We start from the raw sequence: 12,709 nt of genomic DNA, 5'->3' as shown, positions 1-12,709 counted from the left end.
GGTGATCACTTTGACCCACACCAGTTTGGACCTGGAGGATGCCCTGTTGACCAGGATAAGGATGTGGCCCCAGTCTCCTTAATGCCACCCTGTTAACCTGTTAAGGACTTTAGTCAATCAGATCATGTTTACTGAATACGTATTACCTCCCACTGGGTGACAGTCAGGTAAACTAGAATGCTGTCATGAAGATATAACACAGGTGAGGGGATCCTATCTTTGCTTGGGGGAGTTAAAGACGGCCTCATGGAGGAAGAGCTATTTTAGTTGTCTTGAGTGCTAAGTAGCCAGGGAAGAAATGCCACACAGGAAGCAGAACCAAGCAAAACATTTTGCTAGAGGAGACAGGGATGAGAGATGGATACACAAAGAGTTCCCACCAAAGGAAGATTTCAGAGTGAATGTGATGGAATCCAGATTCTTTTTGAAAAAAAAAAAAAAAAAATTTATTTATAAACTCTTAGTTGCAGCATGTTGGATCTAGTCCCTGATCAGGGGTTGAACTCAGGCCCTCTGCATTGGGAGCCAGGAGTCTTAGTCACTGGACCACCAGGGAAGTCCCAGGAAACCAGAGTCTTCCATGTATCCTTCCAAGGGGGCTGAGTTCAGTGTGATGGGACCAAGAGTGATCAATTTAAGAAATCACCTGGGGTCAGCCTAGTTCTTTGGCTGAAGGAGCCTCTTTTCTTCGGAGTGACTGCATGATCAATCCAAATGGAAATTCTGCTTTACCAAAAGCCACAGCCATGGAAAGGGAGCTCCTGGTGCTTGGGAGGAATGCTGGTGAAAGAAACTTCCTCATACAGCCCATTGTGCCCTCATTTTTACCAGGTAAGGCTTCACTAAACCAATACATCTTTTCAGTATGAAGTTAACTGAGTGCTTATCCATTAATGCAAACTGGAGAAAACTGAGCTCATTTTCTCCAAGGGTCTTGGGCTCTTCAAAGTAACTGTGTTTCAGCTTACTCCCCGATGGCTCAGATGCTAAAGAATCCACCTGCAGTGCAGGAGATCCGGGTTTGATCCCTGGAACAGGAAGACCCCCTGGAGAAAGAAATGGCAACCCACTCCAGTATTCTTGCCTGGAGAATCCCATGAACAGAGGAGCCTGGCAGGCTACATACAGCTCATGGGGTAACAAAGTGTCAGACACAACTGAGCGAGTAATACTTAATCCTTAGGGCAAAAATCAGGCTCTTTAGAATGGGTCAAGTTGGCTTTCACCAGGGTCTTTTAACTTCTCTACTAAACTAAATTTCTCTCTCAAGGGTTCTGCCAACACAGGAGAAAAGAACTAGGGGAAATGCCTGTAGGGAAATGGTTATATACTTGCTGTCAAGCAGACATTCCTGCAACCAAAGTCAAGGGTAAAATAGAAACTGTGCTATTTGTTTATACTCAACATCTAGCTGGGTGTTTTGGGATGGGGTGGGGTCCTTTGGTGAGTGGTAGAACAAAGTTCTGGGAGCACCCTGATTTAGAGTGGTTGATTTTATTCTTTAGAAAAATTCATTGCAGGTGTGAGAGAATGTTGGGTGGACTAAAGACCATGAAATGGGAGAAGAAATGAAGATGTGGACAGTTTTAATTCCTGACAGTTGCTCTCCATTCTCATTTGTGCCTCTCCATTACAACACAGGGTGACTGTCTTCTAGATGAAAATCTCTAGTACTCAGAGCTGATGTCTCTTGTCCGCAAGGGACCTGTGTGCACCCTTATGACAGCTGTTATATGTATTTCTGAATTAATATATGCAAAGTACTTGGAAACCTGACTGGTGAATACGATGCATCATGGAAACATTTGGGTTGTTGTTATTATTGTTCAGACTCATCTCCATAGCTAGGTAAAGATTCCTTGTTGAGGAAGGCCTCACTGTCCTCATCCTTAGTAATCACTTAACGTGATGAGGACCTTGGACAAATCACTTACCCTTTGCAAGCTTGGACAAGTCGCTTACCCTTTGCAAGCTCCACAAAGACTGTATGTCAAGTACGACCTGAGTATAGAAACACAATTTGTTGCCCACTGTTTATGAGCTACTGCCCTGCGTCCTATGCCTGTGTGTGTGTGTGTGTGTGTGTGTATTAGTTCAGTCAGTTCAGTCACTCAGTCGTGTCCGACTCTCTGCGACCCCATGGACTGCAGCATGCCAGGCCTCATTGTCTATTGGCAACTCCCAGAGTTTACCCAAACTCATGTCCTTAGAGTTGGTGATGCTGTCCAACCATCTTATCCTCTGTCGTCCCTTTCTCCTCCCACCTTCAATATTTCCCAGCATCAGGGTCTTTTCCAATGAGTCAGTTCTTCGAATCAGGTGGTCAATAAGATTAACAGCTATAATCCTATAGCTTATATATATATATATATATATATATATATATAGAGAGAGAGAGAGAGAGAGAGAGAGAGTATGCCTATATATATATATATGTATATAAAGTAAAACCAACCAAGACAGCATATTAAAAAGCAGAGACATTACTTTGCCAACAAAGGTCTGTCTAGTCAAAGCTATGGTTTTTCCAGTAGTCATGTATGGATGTGAGAGTTGGACTATAAAGAAAGCTGAGCTCCGAAGAACTGATGCTTTTGAAATGTGGTGTTGGAGAAGTTTCTTGAGAGTCCCTTGGACTGCAAGGAGATCCAACCAGTCCATCCTAAAGGAGATTAGTCCTGAATATTCATTGGAAGGACTGATGCTGAAGCTGAAATTCCAATACTTTGGCCACCTGACGCAAAGAACTGACTCATTTGAAAAGACCCTGATGCTGGGAAATACTGAGGATGGGAAGAGAAGGGGACGACAGAGGATGAGGTGGTTGGATGGCATCACCAACTCAGTTGGGAGTTGGTGATGGACAGGGAGGCCTGGCGTGCTGCAGTCCATGGGGTCGCAGAGAGTCGGACACGACTGAGCGACTGAACTGAACTGATAGTAAAAGCGTTAAATGAACGCGGAGTGAAAAGCTCATATAAGAGTGAGACCGGGGGAGCAGCGATTCGCACCGTGCAGCCTCGACACGGGCTGTGGGACAGCCTCCTGGGTCGTCCCCAGCCCCTGCACCCCAAGGCCGCGCGCCTGGGCCGGGGTTGCAGCTTCTGGCTCCGAGCTCCAGGTTCCGTGCGCAGCGAGGACGCCACGGGCTGCGGCGCGGGGGGTCGGGGTGGGGGCGGGTCCGCGCCGCGTCGGGCCCGCCCACCGCCCGGCCGGCCAGTCAGCGCCCGGCTCGGGCTCGCGCCACGGCCAATCCGAAGCGGCGGGAGCGGCGCCCAGCGCGGCGGGGCGCAGAACGAGCTCGGACTCGGAGCCGGCGGCCGGGCCGCCCCGGAGCGAGCGCGGCGGGGAGGATCGCGCGGCGAGACGGGGGCGCCCCCGGGCCGGCGCCGCCCGCTGAGCCGCAGCCACCTTCCGGCGGACCCTCGGGACTCTGCGCGCCGCGCCGCAGGTAGCTGCTCCCCGCGCGGGGAGGCCGACCGCGCTAGGGGCCCCCGCGGGTGGAGCGGGCGGGGGGCGGGCCGGCCGCGAGGTCATAGCGCCGCGGGAGCTGCCCGAGTCCCCCCGGGGCCCCCGAGGCTGCCTCGGCCGGAGCGCCCCGGGGAGACGCGCTTCCCCTAGCCGCGGGCGTCCAGCGGTGAGGGCGAGCGAGAGGAGTCCGCTAAGGCGGGCAAGGGTGCAGGGTCGGGGGGCAAGACGTGACCCCTGGACACCCTGCCCCGCACACAGGCACTGTCTGCCCGTGCATGTCCGCCCTGAGATCTGGGTCCCCGGGACGTCTTCTTGGGGCCCGAGGGAGGCGACAACAGGTGTCCTTGCAGACGGTGCTTTTCTTCACCGTCCACCCCTCACCCCAACCCTCCCCAAAGCCTGAAATCCAGGCTTTGGCGTTCTGCGCCTCACTTTCGGGGTGTCCGGATACAGGGACCCCAGCCTGGCCTCTCAGGCGCGATGCCCGCTGGACAGCGCCCAGAGGCGGCCTGGACCCGGCCTTTGGATGGAGTTTCCTCCTCGCGTTGCCAAGCGATTTGCCTGACACCCGCCCCTCTCGCTGAGATGAAGAGTTGTTGTGGTTGGTGTGTGTGCGCCTGTGTGTGTGTGTGTGTGTGTGCGTTGCAGCCTGCACTAAAAGGAGCTGCCCCAGGGCTGTGAGTGAATCATTAACTGGTTTCTGTACAGCTAGTGGCCTCCGTCTCTTTCTCCGAGGCAGGTCTTTTGTGGTCTCCTGCGCTTCACTCTTCTAGACTGTAAAGTCAAAACACTGCCTTTACCTGCCCGATGGCGTGGCTTTGCGGAGTAAATGAGCCAAGCTGGAAAACGCTGAGGCCAGCGTTGACGTATTCCATAAACGCTGGCTTAGTGTTCATTATACGGAGCGGATGGCCTTTTTAAAGAGTATATCAGACGTGTCCAAACTGGCCCAGTGACTCCTTGGAGTTCTGAACAGCTTTTTACACTTGAAAGGGAAAAATACTCTTACTAATATTACTGATAGTATCATTTAAAGGTACTGTATCCTTTGAAGGATTTAAAAAAAGAAAAAACAAGCCTGCTTCATTGCAATGGTGAAAGAGATAAATAGATTCCAACTAGTTACTGAGAAAACTTTGTAACCCTTGGAAAAAAAGTGTATGAATGTTATGTGAAAAGAATATCATGGTACTGTGTTGCCTCATTACTATGGCTGATTTAGGGGGAAACTTTGAACATTCTTATACTTCCGACTCCTCCCTTAAAACAAGTGAATTTTAAAAGAGAGAGAGAAGAGAAAAGCAAACAAAAGCCCAACCACACAACAAAATGCCAACAGCTCACAGAACCTAAAATTACCGTTCCTACTTGAGGCAGTTTTTTTTTTTTTTTCTTGTTTCTGACCTGGGTGGTCTGCTTCGGTTCCTTGCCACTGTGTCACTTTCCTTATTTAATTTGAAGAGTCAAATGTTTCACTCCCTGAATTTGTCTTTTTAAAAGCTAAAATATCAATGTATATCAGACTCGCTTGGATTTCTGAGCCCTCTGCTACATTTTTCCTACCCCCTGACAAACCTCAAAGGACCTTCCCCAAGATTCTCTAGGGCAGGGGTCCCCAGCCTCTGGGATCTAATGCCTGGTGATCTGAGGAGCTGATGAAATAATAATAGAAACGAAGTGCATAGTAAATGCTCTTGAGTCATCCCAAAACCCCACCCCTAACTTTGGTCTGTGGAATAATTGTCTTCCATGAAACCCATCACTGGTGCCAAAAAGGTTGGGGAGGGCAGCTCTAGAGTAATGTTAGTGGGAACCTGCTTATCTTTCTCAGCACATAACCTCCACAACCTGAGAGCTGGGGAGAGGGCGCCGCTAAAGTGCCCCAGTGCTCCTAGGGCCTCCGGCACGTTTACCAGGAGCCTGAGAATAAATACATCCACTCAGAGAACGTGACTGTCATCTCAGAGGGTAAGGAGCCCGCTTCCAGATGTAAGTCCTCCAAAGTGAGTGAAGTCGCTCAGTCATGTCTGACTCCTTGCAACCCCATGGACTGTAGCCCACCAGGCTCCTCTGTCCATGGGATTTTCCAGGCAAGAGTACTGGAGTCGGTTGCCATTTCCTTCTCCAGGGGATCTTCCTGACCCAGGGATTGAACCTGGGTCTCCTGCATTGTAGGCAGATGCTTTACCATCTGAGCCCCCAGGGAAGTCAGGTGTTTCAAATGTCAGATTAATTCACCAGCCCTTTCAGTTGTTGATGAGAAGACCCACCCTCTGCACCTGAGTGGGGGGATTTGGAAGCTGTGCTGGAGGAGACTCAGAGAGGCATGTGGGGCAGGGGGCGGGTTGCCGAGTTCAGAGCCACACCCGCGCTGACAGCTGGAAAACTTGGACAAGTTGCTTTGTTTTTTCTGAGCCAAAGTCTCTCACACCGTAAAATGAGGGCTTAGAAAAACGGTTTTGTTTTTTGTTTTTTTTTAAAGCAGAATTGTTCTAAGGATGGTGCTAATGAATAGAAAACCCCTCGTGCCATTTCAGGGACTGGTTATAGATCAGTAGCAGGCAGAAGTGAAATTAAGTCGCTCAGTGGTGTCCGACTCTCTGCAGCCCCCATGGACTGCAGCCCGCCAGGCTCCTCCGTCCAGGGAATTCTCCAGGCAAGAGTACTGCAGTGGGTCGCCATTCGCTTCTCCGGGGCATCTTCCTGGCCCAGGGAGGGAACCCTGTTCTCCTGCATTGCAAGCAGATTCTTTACCATCTGAGCCGCCAGGAAGCCCAGCTGATACATAGTTGATTTAGAAGGTTGTGTTACTCAGAAGGGTTTTATGGTAGAGTTTGAGATGATCAAATTTTCAGGGTGAGCACATCTCTAGTGGCAATGTGGGGAGATTGAAGCAGTTGAGATCTCAGATCTCTCTCTCTCTCACTGTCACATGACTTGAGAGTCCACTCCTAGAAGTGGCTCAGTTGAGTGGTCTGTCTTCACAGGTCTTCTCTTAAAATGGATGTCTCTCTCACATTAAAGTCCTTATTTCATAACTTTTATCTTCCAGAGCAGCTGTTCTCAAAGTTTAGGGTGCATTGGAATCACCTAGAAGGTTTGAAAAAATAAATTTCTGGGCCCCCATGCCAGAGTCTCTGAACCAGTAGGGTGGGGTGAGCCTGGGAATGGACATTTCAGAGAGGTGCTCAGGTGATAATGGTGCTGGCCCAGACACCACACTCTGAAAGTCACCGAATTACAGGGAGGAATTAAGACAGAGTTGAGGGGAAAGACCTGAATGGAAGGACCTAGTGGGAGGAGGAGGAAATCTGGAAGGTCCCGGGATAATCCATGTGGCAGTTATGCTGGAGGCGGGCTTTGGTCTGTAAGAGTGACTGAATCTCTGGGTTACACTGAACTTCAGGTGCAGTGCTTACAGTCAGGAAATGAAAACAGCTCAGATTCGGAGAGGTAAGAAATGTGCCACCCTGCCTTTGCCATTCTGCCCCAACGCCCTGCCCAGTCCACGAGTCTGTAACACAGTCCCAATCCTGACCCGTCACACTTCTTGTCATCCCGGTCTTGATTTCTTCCAGAGCTGGGTTTGCTCACTGGGTGGACATTTGGCTGAATTTTAAAATAGTCGAAAAAATTACTGTTTCCCTTGAGGGTCTTCATGAATAAACATCTGTACCATGTGATCATGCAAATTGTGATCACCGCCCCCCAGATAAATAACTCCCTGAGGACCCAAGGTCATTCCGAGTTTGGCTCATGCTTATGGTTGGAGCAAGTTGTGACAGTTCCCTTAGCTGTGACTCACTGCTCCTGTAATGAGAAAGCACTCCAAGATCAGACGCTAAGGAGAAAATATGTTGGCATGTATAACATGACACAAGAAATAAACCATAATGACGGTTTGTTTTCTTTTCACTGTGTTTTTATAAATCCCGGATGCGGCAAAAGTCTAATCAGTGATAGTCCTGCCCAACGGACATCATGTGAATGAATGAAATACTCTCAGGGTCAACCTTTGAGTGCTGGCTAGCAGGTTACAGTATTTGTTTCAAGGTGTCATGGGTATAAAATGGTTTGTTGGGGGGTTGAATATGCTAGAAACTCTGTGCACATTTAGTTCAGTTCACTCGCTCAGTCGTGTCTGGCTCTTTGTGACCCTATGGACAGCAGCATGCCAGGCCTCCCTGTCCATCACCAACTCCCGGAGTTTACTCAAATTCATGTCCATTGAGTCAGTGATGCTATCCAACCATCTTGTCCTCTACCATCCCCTTCTCTTCCTGCCTTCAAGCTTGCCCAGCATCAGGGTCTTTTCCAGTGAGTTATTTCTTTGAATCAGGTGGCCAAAGTATTAGAGCTTTAGCATCAGTCCTTCCAGTGAATATTCAGGGCTGATTTCCTTTAGGATGGACTGGTTGGATCTCCTTCCAGTCCGGGAAACTCTCAAGAGTCTTCTCCAACACCACAGTTTGAAAGCATGGTGTGCCTATGCTATCAAATGAAGTGATATTTGAAAAAGATTATTTTCTTAACAGAAATGTGATACACAAATGACACTTTAAAAGTGTGCCCTTCACTGTTTACAATAGCCAGGACTGGGGAGCAACCTAGATGTCGATCAGCAGATGAATGGAAAAGAAAGCTGTGGTACATATACACAATGGAATATTACTCAGCCATTAAAAGAACGCATTTGAGTCAGTTCTAATGAGGTGGATGAAACTGGAGCCTATTATACAGAGTGAAGTAAGTCAGAGAGAAAAATACCAATACAGTATATTAACGCATATATATGGAATTTAGAAAGATGGTAACGACGACCCTATATGCGAGACAGCAAAAGAGACACAGATGTAAAGAACAGACTTTTGGACTCTGTGGGAGAAGGCAAGGGTGGGATGATTTGAGAGAAGAGCATTGAAACATGTATATTACCATATGTGAAATAGATGACCAGTCCAAGTTTGACACAGGAAACAGGGCGCTCAAAGCCGGTGCACTGGGATGACCCTGAGGGGTGGGATGGGGAGGGAAGTGGGAGGGGGGTTTGGGGTGGGGGGACGCGTGTACCCCTGTGGCTGATTCATGTCAGTGTATGGCAAAACCACCACAATATTGTACATTAATTAGCCTCAAATTAAAATAAATTAATTAAAAATAAATTAAAGTGTGCTCTTGGAGGCAGGAGAATTCCCTGGGTTTGTGGGTACCTCCAGAAGGATGTGAGAGCCTGTAGCCTGTGTCCAGGAGGCCTGTGGCCAGCCATCGGTCGGATCTGTCTGTTACCCTGTCCAGGTAATTTTGGAAAGCTGACTGTTTCTCCTCCTCCTGCAGGATTGGCCTTAGTGTTACCTTCCCTTGATCAGCTCTACAGGGAACTCCCGCAGTTCCTTCACCCTCAGGTCTCCAGGAAGCTTGGTCTGCAGTTTCAAAAGATGTAGCAGACCGCACCCTAGACATGAGTGTGAGCCAGTGAGCAGAGGGACACTTCAGCTAGCCAGGAGGGATGTAAGACACGGAGCATGTTCATTAGAAAGGCTTTCTCTCATGGCTGGATAGCACTTATCCAGATATTTGACATTTAAAAATCACAGATATTAAACTACATAAATGGTACACTCTCTGTATGTTTTATTGAATAATGTTATGTGTCATGTCATGAGCGTGCATATTCAGTCGTGTCTGACTCTCTGCGACCTTGAGGACTGTAGCCCGCCAGGCTCCTCTGTCCGTGATATTTCCCACGCAGGAACACTGGAGTGGGATGCCATTGCCTTCTCGAGAGGATCTTCCTGACCCAGGGGTCAAACCTGAGTTTCTTGCGTCCCCTGCAGTGGCAGCCGAATTCTTTGCCAACTGCTCCACCTGGGAATATACCATGTATACTTTTTCCACATCTAGCAATTTCCGGTGGTAGGTTTCGGGTGCTGTTGCTGTCTTTCTGAAATGTGACAACTAAGAAATAGCCAAAATTCTGTAGATGGATAATAGAAGGGCAGAATCGAAAACTCACAAGTTCCGTGCATTTTTTCGTTCATTGTATACACATCTGTCACTGCAGTCAGCTCCACACTAATCCAGACTTGTGTGTTTGGAGGTGGCCTCACTACTCACAAGAGATGGTCAATGTTCTTTATAGTATTCAGTCACAATGAGGAGTGTGAAGCTACTTGGCAGATTGCTAATCTGCCCAGTGATATCTTTGGAAGGTGGCTTCGCGTGAATGGCATTGAGTGTTTCCTGAGTGTAATGCTCTGAGGAAGACATGAGGAATTCAGAAAAGGGTCACACTTAGTGCTCTGATCTGAGAAAGGGCATAGTATTTGTGCAGAATTAATAACAGATACATAGCGGCAAGGCCAAGCGCAGCCACATACTCAGAGGGGGCACGCATGCTGTGAATCCAGAAACGGGGTCTTTTCTGAGGTTGTCCTGGGCTGGGAAGGCTCACAGCAGTTACACCGGACTGGAGGGAGAAGTAGCATTTGGGTGGGAGCATCAGCGTTTAGGGGGCTTCCCTGGTGGCTGAGTCAGTAAGAATCTGCCTGCAGTGCAGGAGACCCAGGTTCGATCCCGAGATCAGGAAGATCCACTGGAGCAGGAAATGGCAACCCACTCGAGTATTCTTGCCTGGAAAATCCCATGGACAGAGGAGCCTGGCGGGCTACAGTCCATGGGGTCGCAGGAGTCGACATGACTTAGCAACCAAACCACCACCACTGGGGTTTAGGAATGGATGCAAGTGAACTGTGTCTCTGATGGTCAGCACAGGCTTGTTTAGGACTGTGACTCAACTTCTGTATCCGAGTGAAGGGATCAAGGGAGAAAGGAGAAGGGAAACCTGAGCTTCGAGTCTTCCTTTCTCCATCCCCACCTGACCCTCTAATCCGGATATCCTGACAGCTTCCATTGTTTGCATCACCTCCTGAAAAACGAAGCCCTTCAGTGACTCATTAGAAGATGAGTTACACTGGACTCTCATCTGACCTTCTTAACATTTCACTTTATTAATAGGAAAGCGCTTTGAAGCGAAGGATGACAAACCACTTTATAAATACTGTCTAATCCCATCATAAACTCTGTCAAGCTGGCAGGAGGTCAGTCTTTCTCCGCTTGCAAAAAATAACTTGGGAAGGTCAAATGACTTGTTGAAAGTCGTGCAGGAATCCCCTGGCGTATCACATCCCCTGATGCCATCTCCCTGGCATGTGGTGCTGCCCAGCTTCAGTTGCTGCGCAGATTTCTGTCGGGATGGTGGCTCTCAGAACTTGGGCCCTTGACATCCAGTTAAGATTTTCTCCATCTATTATTGTACCCTGTGGAGGCCTTCCAACTGTCTCTGCAAAAGGTCCTCGTTAATTTTAATTCAGGGGATGAGATAATTACACCCTTCTCTTTCAGGCTGAACCCTGGCTCTCATTGAAAGGAGGTACCATTTCAGTGCTGTGGGTTTGTGCAAACACACCATTTGAATGAAATGGCAGTCTCAGCATTTTTCATGCCAGATGCCAAGCTGTATAGTAGGACTGTCAGTGGCTTTCAATCTGCCTGAACTTTGAAGTGAGACACCAGACCCTCACCAGCAAGATAGAATCACTCCATTGGCTACTTTTTGAAGTTAGCTAAGTGCGTTTTTAAAAAATGTGAGCTGCTTTAAATGAGAACAGATTTTATATCTGTTTGCTTTAGAAATCGAATGTGTTTGTCTGTCTTTCCTGACTTCAGTTGTTAGAAGAGTAATTGTAATGCCACAGTTAAGTGGATAAGCCTGGGGTGATCATAGCTTATTCAGCGACACATTAATTTAAATGCCGTCTATTCCGTGAACCCGGAGCTATCACAAATAGCTTGACTTGTGTCTTCGCCCAGTACAGAGTATTAATTTTTTAACAGGACTCTATGTTTCCCTCCACTTCAGACTCTGGCAGTTGAAAGATGGGGAAAAACCTTTTTTGAAATTGAAGTGATCAGAATCACGGTCAGTAGTGATCACTCACTGAATTTCGCTAATTCCGGATCCTCTGTTGTTGTTCAGTTGCTCCGTCGTGTCCGACCCTCCTTGACGCCGTGGACTGCAGCACGCCAGGCTTCCCTGTCTGTCACCATCTCCCGGAGTTTGCAGTCACTGCTGTAGCTGGAAACAAAGGGAAAAGTGCTAGAAAGAGTGAACGGGGGCGGTCTGTGCTATCCGTCTCACCCGCAGAGATCCGTGGAGGAAACGGGCCCTTGTTTTTGCTCTCTGGGTTCGCGCTATCAGCAGGGCTGCTGAAGCACACTTCCTTCTCTCTTTTCCCTATCTCTTCCTCCTTAAAATTTTCGTTATAAAGTATCAGCTAGAAAGGGGATGAGTTGGGAGGGGGATCTCTTTGTGCCAATTCAGCAGCTCTCTGTCACTCAAATCAGCCTAATTGGCCCAGGCGGGCGGCGTGTCTGCGCATCCAGCTGCACCGTCAGGCACAGCCCTGTGCTTCTGGGACCGGGGGCCTCTGTCCTGTGAAGAGGACGGAGGACGCAGTTGCGCCTGGGCCCCCAGATAAGGCTGTAGATTCATTAAGACTCCGGAGCCGGACTGTCCATGTTTGAGTGATGGGCATTCTATAACTTCCCTGTGCCTCAGATTCCTATATACATGGGATAATAATAGTACCTACTTTATACAGCTCTTTTGAGGATTATGTGAGTTACTTAGTTAAATGTGTTGTAAAGCACTTTGAGGTCAGTCCCTGGGAGACAGGAGGTGTCACATACATGTTTATCCAATAGCACACAAAAACGAAGTAGCGTGTGATCATTATTATTTGTAGGTAGACAGTGCTGCCATGGATAAAGCTTCCCTAACTGCTTTAGTGAAGGTGCTCGTGACCAGTTTGCATGCAGATGACATAACTGTTAACTGTACTAGTGGACTTTGCCATTTCAGAGAATCCTTTGAGAGGGACTTCCCTGGTGGTCCGATTGTCAAGACTCTGCACTCCCAAGGCAGGGAGTCAGGTTCGGTCCCGGGTCAGGGAACTGGGGGTTCCCCTGGTGGCTCAGCCAGTAAAGAATCTGCCAGTAATGCAGGAGATGTGCGTTCAAGCCCTGGGTGGGGAAGATCCCCTGGAGGAGGGCATGGCAATCCACTCCAGTATTCTTGCCTGGAGAATCCCGCGGACAGAGGGGTCTCATGGGCTGCAGCCCATGGGGTTGCAAAGAGTCAGACACGACTGAGCGACTAACACGCACACTCTAGATCCTG

General features: G+C 48.7%; 1 protein-coding gene across 4 annotated transcripts in view; it reads left to right on the top strand.

The window, feature by feature from the left end:
* The first annotated feature begins 3,284 nt into the window (after positions 1–3,284).
* The window catches only part of STON2 (stonin 2), a 159,409-nt gene continuing 149,984 nt past the window's right edge, over positions 3,285–12,709 (top strand). For 3 of the 4 annotated variants that reach the window (XM_070469734.1, XM_070469730.1, XM_070469731.1), the window contains exon 1: positions 3,287–3,451. The gene's annotated coding sequence lies outside the window, so the exon portion shown is untranslated. Of the gene's footprint in view, positions 3,452–12,709 lie in introns of all 4 variants that reach the window. The other variant, XM_070469735.1, reaches the window with a different exon arrangement.

This window comes from Odocoileus virginianus, chromosome 6 (assembly GCF_023699985.2).
Source record: "Odocoileus virginianus isolate 20LAN1187 ecotype Illinois chromosome 6, Ovbor_1.2, whole genome shotgun sequence".
Taxonomy (NCBI): Eukaryota; Metazoa; Chordata; class Mammalia; order Artiodactyla; family Cervidae; genus Odocoileus; species Odocoileus virginianus.
Note: the sequence above shows the minus strand (reverse complement) of the source record. Positions and strands in the feature narration are given on the sequence as shown.